The sequence below is a fragment of the Nomascus leucogenys genome, chromosome 22a (assembly GCF_006542625.1).
Source record: "Nomascus leucogenys isolate Asia chromosome 22a, Asia_NLE_v1, whole genome shotgun sequence".
NCBI lineage: Eukaryota > Metazoa > Chordata > Mammalia > Primates > Hylobatidae > Nomascus > Nomascus leucogenys.
The window spans coordinates 34834810-34840576 of NC_044402.1; the positions used below are offsets into that span (position 1 = coordinate 34834810).

At 35.8% G+C, this 5767-nt stretch overlaps 1 pseudogene; it reads left to right on the forward strand.

Moving 5' to 3' along the window:
• Window positions 1–298: 298 nt before the first annotated feature.
• On the forward strand, window positions 299–784 carry LOC100592966 (annotated as a pseudogene).
• Window positions 785–5767: the final 4983 nt, after the last annotated feature.

Here is a 5767-nt window from a genome sequence, read left to right on the forward strand (position 1 = left end):
TGTTATGGGTTAAATGTCTTTGTATCCTTCAAAACTAATGTTGAAACTTAATACCCAATGCAGCAGTGTTCGGAGGTGGGGCCTAATAGGAGGTGTTTATATCCTGAAAGTCCTCAGGATATAACATAAACCATGTATGTACAACGTTACCTGAAAATCAATTCAGGTTAAAAAATATTTGGTCCCCTCTAGCTGCCCTCTTGCATCCCCACGTGCGTGCGCCTACTCTCAGCGGGTCCACCAGACTCCCTGAGCATCATCCTAATTCCCCATCTAGACCCTTATTGGCTCCGAGAAGATGAAAGACGCAATCATGAACCAAGAAAAACTCGCCAAACTGCAGGTATAAGTGCGTATTGGTGGGAAAGGAACTGCTCGCAGAAAGAAGATGGTTCATAGAACAGCCACAGCAGATGATAAGAAAAATTTTAGTTCTCCTTAAAGAAGTTAGGGATAAACAATGTCTCTGGTATTGAAAAGGTGAATATGTTTACAAACCAAGGAACAGTGATCCACCTTAACAACCCTGAAGTTTGGGCATCTTGGTCAGAGAAGGCTTTCACCATTACAGGCCAGGCTGAGACAAAGCAGTTGACAGAAATGCTACCCAGCATCTTAAACCAGCTTTGTACAGACAGACTGACTAGGTAAGGGAGACTGCCTGAAGATCTGCCCAAAAACCTCTTGGGGGAAAGCACCGCTTGCTACCGGAAAGGATGACAATGATGAAGTTTCAGATCTTGTGGAGAATTTTGATGAGGCTTCCAAGAATGAGTCAAACTGAATTGAGTCAATTCCTGGAGAAGGTAAAACTCACGGAAGTTACTGGGAGCTGCTATTTTATTATGACTGCTTTAAACAGATTGTTTATGGATCAGATAAAATCTAGACCTTGAATATTTTTAAGTCCAAAACTCTTGGACACTGCAGCGTTTTTCATTTTTGCTTATATACAATTCATTCTTTGCAGCTAGTGAAGTCAAAGAAGCCTGGGGATAAAGTTTGAAACAAAGGTTAAAGAAATTATTTGCTGGAACATAGCCAGATTCAGACATTTCTCCTTTAAACAATATAAATGAATTTTAGAAAATAATAACACATACATTTGAAATTTCAAACAAAAGTGAATAGTATGAGATAGAATTATGTTCAGAGTTATTTAGTATTTTAAGTCAGATGTTACACTCCTATTGGTGCTTATACTTCAAAACCATGGAAAGTAGACTTGCTGTCTCATGAAATAATGCCAAAATAGCATTTCAACTAGAAGACAGATCGTTGTCAAGATTGAACTAGCAACATCACAGGAAATGGGAGTCAAATCCATGTTGGTGCATTTAGTTGTGCCCTCTAATACCACCTCACGTGTTCTGGTAATAGTTTCCTATCTAGATGTAGCTATTTTAGATCAGTATTTTATTTCTGCTCTTGTGACCTCAATATTTTGGCTCCTTTGGTTTCTTCTTGGGAATTGCAGAAAGATGAAAGACGAATCCTCTTACCTGCTTGAGGTTTAGATAATCAATTGTTAAAGCTGTACTGCCCTTGTTACAAATTTCTATAACTGAACTTAACTTTTTTTCGTAAACTCTCTCTTTCCATAATACATGCATCCTAATGGATTGTGCACTGTTTAGCCTGGACTATTTCTTTCAGAATCCACTTGTAGATATCACATCACACTGTACATTCTCATCTCCTACTTGTATTTTTTTGCTCTTTCTGCCAAACACACCTTTCTCATATTATTGAAGTCTATTGCCATTGGGCTTTTTCTTTCTCTGTGTTCTTATCTTCTACACTAAAAGCTATTTTTACTCTTTGTTTTACTATTCTACGGTTGGTGCCTAAAGGCCTTTAAGAATAAGAAAGAATCAGTTTTTCATACATGATCTAAGAAAACCACAATCCTTGGTTTTATAGCATTTTGCCTTTAATCTTTTTTTCATTTGAATTGAGCTATAGAAACTCACATTCTTTAAAATCAGATGGATTCAATAGGAAGGAACCATCCCCTCCTATCAGGTTTTGTTTTTAGATCATCCATTAATGGCATGAAATGCTTTCCTTTTGTACTTTCTGCCTCCATCTCTGTCCTCATCAATCTGGAGTGCTGCTAGATTAATTTTTCTATGAATTAGATATGATTTTCACATTCGTGCTCAGAAACAAAGCAGCTTCTACAAACTGAGAGAATAAAATTCACATCCCCTGGCTTGCCATTCAGGGCTCTATACCTACCTTACAGTGACCTTAACCGTATCTGCCCTTCCAGTGTTATTTTTCCCTTCTCTCTTTCATGTACCCGTTCCCTGCATTGCTTGCTCTTCTTTGTACACATGATGTACTCTCTAACACCAGGGACTTAGATTACATTGTTGGCTTCTACATGTACTGTTTTTTTCTTATCATCTCTTAATGACTCATTTCCTCTTTATTCTTCAGGATTTATTTTAGAGATTCCTGGCTTCCTAAGCCTGGAATACTCACCTCTACTATTTGCAGACTCTGAAAATAACTGTCCTCATTCTGAAAATTGGTGGCACTTCTTAAATTCTACCTTAAACTTAATCACTTGTTGATTAATTAAAAATTATTGAGAATCTAACCTGCATTAAACACAGTTTTAGGCTCCAGGGATATAGCAGTGAACAAAGCAGGTAACAATTTCTGCCCTCATAGAGTTTATCTTACAGTTTTACAGCTTCCTAGGAGAGTTTTAAAACATTGATTTATAATTACTCACACTGGTAAGTGAAGACAGAAAAACAAGTGTCAGAATATTTATGTACTTAATGTTTTACAAAAGCAAAAATAAATTAGTTCTTATTAAGAAATGCTGCCAAAATGACTGAAAAGGTGACAGTTCTTGGTATCACTCTATTTTGATGCACTAAGAAATACAGTTGCACTTGGGACATTGATAAATAAGTGCTGCTTTAGGAAAGATGAATTAGTGAAGCACAAGTTCTCATTTATGAAGGCAGGAGCTAGAGAGAAACACCATAAAAAGACTGCCAAACTCAACAGGAAGACTACCATGTCTGGTGAGCGTCCTGCTGTTTCAGGTTATTCTGTGAGGCTTGACTCAGCTCCTCAGCTTCCCCTGATCAAGCAGTTGAGGTGAGGTCCCAGTGATGTTCTTACCATGACCCAAGTGGAGTCACGATGTTATCTTTATTGCCAAACAACTTCTCTTCTTGCCCTACTACCAATGAAAAAGTTACTGGATGATGCTACTTTTCTTTTTTGTTGACAGCAAGCCCAACATATAAACATCTTTCTCAAGAACTTGTGTAAGGATTGAAATAAACTCTCCCTTCTGCTTTTCCCTTAAGTGTCCATCAGGATTATCTATTTATTCGGGTCTTTCATGAAGTTATATTAATAATAAAAGTCAAGATTTCACTTGGCTCATGTGGGATCTTGTAAAAGACTCATCTCCATCTATAATTTTCTGGGGGTTCCCAATGAATGTTTTATATATTTTCAGTGACAGATAGACTGGATAATCACATGTTATGGAGTGGGCAGTCTTGTCGTGTCTACTAAATTGTACTGTATTTTCTGGATCCTGTTGTGCTCTTTGGAACCACTTTTGCTTCTTCTGAGTAATGAAATGCCCACCAGGCACTGCTGTTGATGACTGTTGCATCCCTGGATACCACCAAACACTGCAGTCAAGATGTCCCTGTCAGGCCAGCTGCTGTTTTCCACTGGGCACCAAAGACTTCTATCCAGCAACGTTATCATTTTTATCTTTTCCCATGGGGCACCAAAACAGATAAACTGGAGTCTTCATGCAACCAAAACTACTCAGTGGTCTAGGGAGACACAAAATAAATATTGTGACCTCTTTCAATGTTTTATTCTGTTGCAGGTAGGGACTGGCGAAGAGGAGGCTTTTTGCTCTGGTACATGTCCAGAATAGTTTAGTTATATATATATTTTTAACTTTTTCTGCTTTCCCATTTGTTTCCCTTCCTTCCTCCATTCCTTCTTTATTCGCTTTATTCTCTCTCTCTCTCTCTCTGCAAATTGTTCACCCTCTCTTTTCCTAAGAACTGAATACTAGTCTTCTGGGTGTAAATAGATAGAGACAGTTAGGTCTTCTTTCTCTTATAATATAAGTGATTTCATACACTTCTATCTCAAGTGAAAAGATCACGGAGGTCAAACTCAATTCAACAGATAAGCTATGAAATGTTCTATAGTATAATAAGCACACAGAATGTAACTGTTGAATGAAAGAATAAAATCTGTTTTATTACTTACACAAATCTCAGTTTAAATGTAGTCTGAAATCACTGTACAGTTATTTTGGTACCTCATTTATTTCCTCTAAAGTCCTTAGAAATAAGTGTTTGCTTTTATTTAACTTTGCACCTTCTAGGCCTCCTATTTTAATATTTTGTATGTAATTGCCTAAATATGTTTTGAAGTAATGAATATTTCCTTTATAGTTGCACTAAAATACATAGGTGTGGGGTATATCATATAGTAAAATATAATTAATAACTGGTATATAGCCTAAAGAATCACATTTGGGTAGCCTTAGTATTGCTTGCATATTGTAATTTAAGTTTTACTAAATGATTATCTTTAATCTTAAGGGCTAAAAACCTGTCCTTTGTAGTCTTATAGCTTAACATTTTCTGCTTGAATTAATTACTAGGAGTAGACATTTTGCAAAATGTGTTTATATGATTTCTATCAAAATGAAGGACTTTTTAAAAAACAAATGAAACAAAGCAATTAGGTAGTGTCACGAAAGTCAATGTAACACAAAGCAATAATCACAGAATATTATCAATGTTTTAAGAAAAAGATAAATTTGTCCAGGATCTCATGCTAAATATTATTTATGTTCTGTCTTTGGTATGATTAACTATTTATATGCTACAAATACATATTTTAACATTTTCCCCCTCTTGTAGCAATAGGTCATTGCTTGGCATAATATTTCATGTAATAATTGGTGAATAGTTTTAGGATAGGCTGTAAGATCAGCAATAAGGACGACTTAAAGGAACATGTTCATTTAGTGACAGAAGATGCTAAAAGTAATTTAAAAATGTAGAAGAAATGGTACCCAGAAAAAGGCTGAGTTGTGTACCTGAAGCTGCAGTTATACTGGCAGTTTAGGATGAAACAATTTGAGGTGAGACAGGAGTAACAATGTTAACATGATTGTTCATAGTCATAATGTAAGTGACATGATAGTACTAGACAACTGGAGTGCCTTGGTTAGTCTTGTGTATCTAAACAGGATATTCATGCTAATGTTAAGATCAGAGGTTTTAAATGTAGAAACTGATTTTCTCTTAAGACTTACACACTTACCAAGTAGGCATTAATAAAAAAGTTAGTGAATATATGACGTGCAAGTTCCCTAGTTCAGAAAATAGCACTGTCATGTGCTAGTTACTTAGGTCAGAAGAAAGTGCTTTTTTATCTTAAATATCAATCTGTCAGTAAGGCCACTTCATATAATTCCTCAATATTTTATAAATCTTTCTACTTCTTTCATCAAAATCACTGTAGTCCAAGTTGCCATAGTTTTCATCTGAACTATAGAATAGTCATTAAACTTATTTTCCTCATACCTTTTCTCTCTACTCCAATCAGGTTTTTTTTTTTTTTTTTGCAGTGCAAAAAAAAAGGGAAAACCTCATAATATCAACTCCTCATAATATCAATTCCCTTTTCAAAGGGAAAACCTCATAATATCAACTCCTTGCAAATAATCTGTCAATTGTTTCCACTG